General features: G+C 40.9%; 1 long non-coding RNA gene across 1 annotated transcript; it reads right to left on the minus strand.

The window, feature by feature from the left end:
- Positions 1-2973: 2973 nt before the first annotated feature.
- On the minus strand, positions 2974-8011 carry LOC115275389. Its single transcript, XR_003901528.1, has 4 exons — positions 7958-8011; positions 5081-5189; positions 3929-4162; positions 2974-3252 (listed from the first exon to the last, which is right to left on the minus strand). It is a non-coding gene; the product is annotated as an uncharacterized LOC115275389 (long non-coding RNA).
- Between the last annotated feature and the right edge of the window lie 777 nt (positions 8012-8788).

Below are 8788 nucleotides of genomic sequence, written 5' to 3' on the forward strand. Positions count from 1 at the left end.
TTTAATCAGGTGTCATCCACCCAAATCTTTTGATTCTTTCCCTCTCCAATTCTTATTGCCATACCTCTAAACCTTAGTCCTTCTTCCTTTCTGTGAGAGTTTAATTGTCTATTGAATAAGAAGCTGAGATTATTGAATGACAGTATTGGGACAAGTATGAGTTCTGATGTCAGAATCTCCACGTTCAAATGTAAAAGCTGTGTGATATTGAGCCAGCCACTTATTTTCTGTGTTTTTCCAGGCATGACCACTGAGGATATACCTTACTGAGTTGTTTTGAGGCCAGTGTTACTATACTTAGAAACTCGCATGCTATATATGTGTGAATTATCTTACCATTGACTAAAGACTCAGTTCCCTTTCCTAGGGGGCAGTGGGTCCTAAGTCCCCAAACACTCCTGGAGAGTCAGGGGAACTGCTGGGATTCTATTTGGGGCTGTGTGTAGGGGAGGCACGTGAGGAGCATGCAGGGCAGGTCAAGAGTGCCTCATTCTCTTTGGGACCAAGACGCAAGGATGCTTCAAAAAATGTAGTAACCATGAAAAATACTATTTTAATGCGATATTTAAAGAAGAAAAAATGTATACAAAAAATTCTATGATCAACAAAATACCCAGATTTGAAATCAAGAAGTGCTATGTGAAGGCATTTTCTGGCCTACGGCAAGAGGGAAGTTAACAATGAAAGTGGAGGAGGTGCCCTGACTCTGTACCAATGTAGCATAAAAGGGAAATAAGGCAAAACAGCCAGGTATCTGTAGGACAGCTGTTGAATACCTATGACTTGACTCTGCCTGGAATGAAGATCAGGACACAATGCGTAGACAGTCGCAAAGAGAGTGCTATTTGATCAGGCTTGTTGAAGATTACAATCTTTATCTCCAAAACAAAAGGAACCTTTGAAGGGTTTTAAGCTGGAAAATGGCACGATCCGATGCTTGCAGGGTATAAATCGGAAACATTCAAATTTGTACGTTGGAAACTGAACTGGGTCAAGAATATTTAGTTCTTTGGAATCAAAAATGAGTAAGCAGCTTTAAGTAAAAGCAGCAGGTGGCTAACAGACACTGAACAGGTGCCCAGCCTCACTCCTCATCAGGGAAATGCAAATGAAAACCCCAGTGAGATACCACTTCACCTGTGCGAATGGCTATTCTCAAAAAGACAAGAAATAACAGGTGTTGGTGAGGATGTGGAGAAAAGGGGCCCTCATGCATTGGTAGTGGTGATAGAAACTGGGGCGGCTACTATGGAAAAAGAGTATGGAGGCTTCCCAAAAAATTAAAAATAGAACCACCCCACAATCCAGTGATTCCACTTGTGGGTATTTACCTGAAGTCAATGAATACATTACCTTGAAATGATATATACGCTCCATGCTCATTACAGCATTATTTACAATAACCAAGGTATGGGAGCAACTTACACGCCCATCAATAGATGAAAAGTTAACAAAGAGGTGAGGTATATATGTATGTACATACCATAGTGCATATATATATAATATTAATAAGCCATATTAAAGAATGGTATCATTTGTGACAACATGGATGGACCTAAAGGGTATAATACTAAGTGAAATAAGTGCGAGAAGGGCAAAAACCATCATTTTTCAGGTACATGAAGAATCTAAATAAAAGAACAAATGAACAAACAAAACAAAACCAGAAACAGACCTATAGATACAGAGAACAATCTGCTGGTTGCTAAAGGGAAAGGGCGTGGGGGATGGGAAGAATAGGGGAAGGCGACTGAAAGGTTCGAACCTTCAGTTATAAACAAGACAGAGGATGCAGTGTGCAGCATAGGGAATAGAGTTAATACAATGATAACAACTTTGTGCGGTGACAGGTGGTCCCGGCTTTATCACAGGGATCACGTCACCGTGTCTCCAAATGCTGGATCACTGTGTCATGTACTTGAAACGAATATAATATTGGATGGCAACCACACTACAGCAAAAAATGAATTCCAAACAGTTGTCTTACAGGTAAACTTTTTGTTACATATATTTTTTAGTAAGAAGTAAAACTATATTTATCTTCTTGTGAAGGGATTCTGAGATCAGACAGTATTAATGTAATTCTGTTCACCATTAACTGGTGTTGTGCGAGCGCGGGCACACAGAAGCAAGGACGTGAGGGTAAGGGACTGAGGGAAAGAAGAGAGAGAGTCAGAGGATGGGGATGGGAACAGCAACATGAGAGGTGCTCCTATTGCCACTTTATTCCTCACAAGCAAGTGGTTTTATACAGACAGCCATGGGTGTAAACAATCCCGGAAGATGGCCAAAGCTCGAAGCACAATCAACACTCCAACTCAAGAAGCATGAAGGTCCTCTATACAACCAACATCTTAACTCAAGTCATCTAACCCTAGAGAAACTGGGGGGAGCTGCAAGGATTGTAAGGGCACGAGAACTTTTGATCAGTCACACTCCCCCTACGGGCTCCTTGCCGCTGCTTCCCACAAACTGGAAAAAACAGAAAGTTGATTCAACCAAGCTTGATTTTTGATACCCCTCTACTTTGATAACGGCCTATGTTATGAGCACCCTTGCTTAACTACTGGTGAACAAAATTGAAAGAGGCTATTGAAAGCATCTCCGGATGATGCTAAATCAGTCTACATTTCCAGGATGGTATTTTTGGCAAGAAAGAATCCATGATATGTGGCCACTTTTTGTTGTAGTTTGAAATTACCTCATGGTAATTCTTTAAATTTTTCATTTAAAATGAAAGGTTAATAGTTATCCTGCACAGTTCCTGCAAAGTGAAAATGAGATTGGAAAGTTAAAATATAATTAATTTACTTTTCTATTATCCCTTCCGCTGGAGGAATATTCATGCATTCTGAACAGATAAGTTTTAAAAGAGGCACTAAATTGCAAGTGTTCACACTCGGATTCAGTTTAAAAGTTAAAAGCTTTCAGGCCAAATAAATTAGACAAGCGTGCGCGATGGAGCTTCATTTCAATATTAATGAGCACGTGTGGCACCTTTTCCGTTGTTTTGTTTGTAGTTTCAGTGGTGGAGTCGAGGGCTCTTGGAAGTTGCCATGGGATTATATCGCTCCTTAGTTTGCAGATGAATCTTCACACTCTGTATCTGTCCAAATTTCAACTCTGGCCTTTTGAAATGAAGAGAGGTCCAGATTCTCTCTGGAGACTTGACTCACAAGAGTGGCTCAGAAACTCGCTCGCTTGGCTCAGGAACCCTCGGCTTCCTGTCAGGGATGGATCACTGAAGCTTCCCTGGTTGCAAACAATGGAAAGAGTATATAAGAATATAGATAAGTCCCTGGGATGCAACAGACAGGCAAAAATTAAATAGTCCAGTTGTGTAGAAAGACAGAGCCAAGTTAGTGATCACAGTGGTACCCGAGACAGCCTCTGCAGGGTCCATGAGGTACAAAGGGGGCTGTATTTCATCTCCCTATGCTTTGTAATTCACGTAACAGTGATCTAGATGATATTGATAGATGAAATGAGAGGGGGGTCATTCATTCTACAAATAATAGTTGAGGACTTGCTGTGTGCCAAGTATTCCTACTGTATACCCTCCCTGAGACTATTACAGGAATTGGGCAGCCAGACGTGGGCAAATGGGAGAAGGTCGACGAGGAGCAATAAACAGGTTTTAAGAAAAAAATAAAATAGAAGGTTAGGTACACTATAAAAAACAAACAAACAAACAAAAAACAAAATAGGGCATAGTGGCTCAAGGAGTAATGGAGGTCAAGACGTAGCAGGAGTTTAGGAAAGTCCAGGGAGACGTTGTTGGGGGTTTACCATTTGTGTTGAGTCCTAAATGATAAGAAAGAACTAGCCGGGCAAAGATCCAGGGACAGAACATCCAAAGTGAAGGAAACCATGAATAGGAAGGCAGTGAGGCATGAATAAACCCAGAGAAGTTGAGTAAGGAGCTCACAGAGGCTGGGGTGCAGTGAAGGTTGGGAAGGAGGTGGTGGTCAGATGGGTGTGGTTCTCTGCGGAGCTGGAGAGCAGCCAGTGTCCATGGGGTCCTGCTTGTTCTCCCGCCTGGTCCATGGGGTCCTGCTCGCTTTCCCGCCTGGTCCATGGGTCCTGCTCACTCTCCCGCCTGGTCCATGGGGTCCTGCTCGCTTTCCCGCCTGGTCCTCTGAACCCCTGAGAACCCTCCTTCCTTAAGCCAGAATTAAATTCCAGATCAAGACTGACCAGTGGCTCACAGAGAAATTGAGGAAAGTTTAGGGAATCCTCTCAAGGAAACCTTTTCAACTCACAAATAATTCTGTTTTGTCATTTTACGTAACACCGCGAGAGCTTTAATTTGAAGTCTGGAGAGGGGCGCCTGAGTGGCTCAGTCAGTTAAGCATCTGACTTTTGATTTGGGCCGAAGTCATGATCTTGGTTTGTGAATTCAGGCCTCGCATCAGGCTCTGTGCTGTGTCAGCTTGGAGCCTGCTTGGGATTCTCTCTCCCTCTCTCTCTGCCCCTACCACACTCATGCTCTCTCTCTCTCTCTCTCTCTCTCAAAATAAACAAAAAAAAATTAAAAAAAAATGAAGTCTGGGGATTATTCCATTTGTTTTATTTGGAAAGTTAGTAAATAATAATGTAATTTATGATAATTTGAATGTTTTAATGTTTTCTGTGGCTTTGTCTCCTCAAATATCCTTGAATTTCTGTGATTATCATTATAAATTGTAACTAGTATCAGTGGGAAATTAATTTAGAGGACTTAATTTTTCAAGTTCTAATTAAATTTGTACACCTTCCATAATTCACTATGAGGCCATAGCTATTGTTTTAAAACTGTTATGTTTTAAATAGCATTGTTTGCACATACATATCGAATAAATATATTTGATGTGGATAGGACATCATGACATATTTCCTTTATCTTTCTTAAATACCATTGCACATACAAAAATCTGCAGTTGGAATAGTGATCAGTTAAAACCTGGAGAAGATTCGTATCCCTTGGGATGAGTTTTGTCTATGAATGGGAGACCCAGAATAATAGTGGGCTAAACAAAACAGAAGTTTCCGTCTCTCATGGAAAAGTCAAGCGGTGGTCACTTAAAGGCTGGGGTCATACTTGCGATTATGTGAATCCTCAGGGGTCCAGGCTTAGGCCTTCACCCGTTTCAGGGGGAAGCCCATCATTTTTAGGTACAAAACTGTGGCTAGGGCTCCTTCAATTGTATCTACATTTCACACAGCAGAAAAAGGGCAGAAACGAGAAGGGACAAAGGATGAGTATCTGGTATCATTAAGGAAAAATTCCCTGAAGGTTGCTTGAGGATAATACGTCTCATTTATCCATTGCTTGTGCATGTGGTCAAAGCTATCTACAAAAGAAAAAAAAACCCCACAAAACACACAAAAACACAAAAGCATAAAAATGTGTTTGTTTTAAATGATGTGTGCCATATGCTCAGCTAAAATATCGGAGGTTCCTCTAAAATGGAAGAAGGGGAATGAGCATTGGTGGGCGACAACAGGATTGTGCACCCGGATGAAAAGTTGCCAGTTCCTTTGAAATGTGCCAATCCAACCATGATCGAAAAACCTGGATAAAGCTTTACATACTTACTTCATTACCTTTATATCTCTTAACTAATTCACATGTTATTTTTCAATAAGCTAAGCAAAGAACATTCCATGAAAAACTTGGGATGTTTTTCCCCTGAGAGATAAAAAGAAATAAAGAGCCTTAAATAGTTAATGAGAAGAAATGGAAAGACTTTCGCGATCATAAATGTCATTGTTTTCAGGGTGGCTCTAATTTTATTAGCAACTTGACAAGTCAATCTTCTGTTTGGAAATAGAATACATTCCTATCTCCATTAAATGGCTATGATCTTCCACAGATGACTTAAATTGAGAATAGTAAGCATAGTGACTGTAGCAGCAGTAAAATTAGTAGTAATAATATTGTACATTTAATGAAAATATTTACTGCAGTAGTTACTTTGAAAGCTAAATGAATTAATGTATGTCAGAGCTCTGGTCTTTCAGTTTGAATTTAACCAGTAATACACAGGTAAATCTTCCCAAGATCCAAGATGCGTCCAGCTCGGGAGTCTTTTGCCCAGAGACGTCTCCTGAATGCCATGTATGGCTGGCTTAGCAGAGGGTTTCAAATATCTGTTGAAGACCTGCTAGCACCTTCTCTTTGATTTCTCTATCTAGATTGTATTCTGCAGGGCGTAAGCTCTCTGTTTCCTTCCTTGCAAACAATTAAACAGAGCAAGTATTTCTTGAGCTGTGAGCAAGGTGTTTTCGGTGCCCAGGTCCTCTGAGGCTGATATAGGACCGACCCAGACAAAATTCTCTGCTCACAAGGTGCTTATAGTCAGAGATGGAAAAGCAAATAGATAATAATCGTGATGGTGCTCAATGTGACAGTTCTGGTCAAGAAAAATGATGGTAACAGTGATATAGAATTTCTAAATTCTCCAGGTGGAGAAATAAAGAGAGTAAATAAATTTCAGTGAGTAAATACTTTATCTTTCAGACAGACTGCCAATATATTGAATCACGTTATAACGTGTGTGTGTGTGTGTGTGTGTGTGTGTGTCTGTGTGTATGTCTGCTTTTGCCAATCTCCAAGTATCCATTTGTACTTTTCTCTGGTGACTACCCCTGTCTCCTAAAGGGAAAATATGTGAGGGGGAGCTACGAAAGGAAGTAGACTGATTTATAGGACAATTAAAATGTGAATCAGTGAATTGCCTATAAAAGGCAAAAATATCATTTAGAAAACTGTAGCCATGTAGTTGTTTTTTTTTCCCCTGAGCTGTAACATCACTATAGATTACTTTATTCCTGTTTTATAATGCATAATGCAGTATAGTGGCTTTAAATTATTGCTATATTAATTATCCATGGATGGTGGTATTTTGCATATAAATAAAAGTGGTTTTTACTATTAATGTGCGGCATAAAGTCTTAGTTTCTGGTGTCAGTGCAGAAAAGGGAAGCATTAATAATAGAGACTGAGTTAAAATGAATATATCAGTGGAGTTTGGGAAAGTGGGAATTTGGAGCTTAATGAATTGTTAGCCAAGAGGACACTTTTGATTGGAACTTCTAGGAGAGAAGTACGAATAGCACATTATCGTTAGGAACAGAGCAGGGCTTGGCAAATTACCGTCTGAGGGCCGAAGACGGCCAGCAGCCAGTTTTTATAAATAACGTTTTAACGGCACACAGCCAAGCCCCTTTATTTACATATGGCCTATCATTGCTTTTGAACTGCAATGGCGGACTTGACTTGTTGCACCAGAGCCGCGTTGCACGCAAAGCCGAAATGTTTACTTTTTGCCTCCGCAGAGCAAGTTTGCTGATCCCTGGAATTGCATGACGAGCTTGCTCCAGCCCGAGGGTCGTGATTCCTTCTGTTCTCTGAGTGTGTCAACAACCTTCTCCCACATCTTCCCTCAGCTTCCCGGCTTTTGACATTCAGTTTCCAGAGTAGCAGTCGCCTCCGTAGGGCTCCTCAGGGAAAGGCTTCAGAAAACCTAATCTCAGCTGGAGTCTGAGTTTCCTGCACTCCTTTCCCTTTCCCTACTATATTGCCCTGGCGCATTTGACTCGGAGCACTTTTCATATCTGACGTTACACTGTTTATTTTTCCCTTACTAGGTTGTAGTGTCTATAAGAGTGGAGACATCTTGTCTGTCTACTTTGTCACTCAGGCCTGGAGAACCTTGTTTGTAATCTGCGTTGGCTGTTAGGGGCACCTGGGTGGCTCAGTTAAGTGTAATCTGCGTTGGCTGTTGACAGAATGAACCAGACTGTGAGCACGGTCACTGTGGCAGCCATCTTGGATGTGTTTCCAAAGGCAACACTGCTTGTGGTCTAACCAGACTCATCTTGCCTTGGAGTCAAAGGGAATGCATGTGGCTGTGCTGTTGGCGATGACGCCATGAGACTCAGTTGTGTCTTTGGAAGTAGATTTCTCACTTACTCTCCTGAGATGTTTGCTTTGAAGATGGTTTCTGGATCATAAGAGATTTGTAGAGAATCCCGCAGACGGAGACATGAATCTCCTCTTTGTCACTTACCCCAGGGGTTCCCCTCGCATCTCCCTGCAGGTATGATTGTGAGGGAATCTGAGCTTGTGACATTAGCTAAATGTCAGATGTGACTTCATCCTCTTGTCTCACGTTCACAAACGTAGAGAGTGTGGCTTTGTGCAACTCAGTTCATCTTGCTGATTAACTGACTTGAAATTGTATCCATTTGCTTAATTTTATTGCCTTCCAAGGTATTTTTTTCCAGACAATAGACACTATTAAATATTTAATTCAGCGACGAGAGTTCTGTTTATGGAATATTTATTAGATGCTTTTACTGAAGGTTTTTCATCTTCGGTTTTGCAACAGATAAATCTTATGACAAAGAGCTTCAAATTGGCTGTACTTTATGTCATCATTCTTTTGAGAGAGGACGCACAATGTGACCGTGTTCATAAGCTCGACTGTGTAATTAGATGTGACCTAAGACACTCTGCTGTGTTCTTCTTCTACCCTTACAGACTAATAACCTGACCTTCCTAACTGTCCTTGGAAGAAGTTGCTTTGTTTTGCTCTTCACACTTCTAAGAGAAAATGAAGCAACTTATATATCCTATTAACTGAAGATACTTGTAATGTCTTGATGGATCATTTTGTTTATTTGTGCATTCAACAATATTTATTGAGCCTTTTCTTTGTGCTAGGCTATGCTGGCACCAGGGACAAAGTCATAGGCTCAATCACTCATGAGGAATATAGCTCCATCTATTATGAGGCTTCCC

This window comes from Suricata suricatta, chromosome 12 (genome assembly GCF_006229205.1).
Source record: "Suricata suricatta isolate VVHF042 chromosome 12, meerkat_22Aug2017_6uvM2_HiC, whole genome shotgun sequence".
NCBI classification, from domain to species: domain Eukaryota; kingdom Metazoa; phylum Chordata; class Mammalia; order Carnivora; family Herpestidae; genus Suricata; species Suricata suricatta.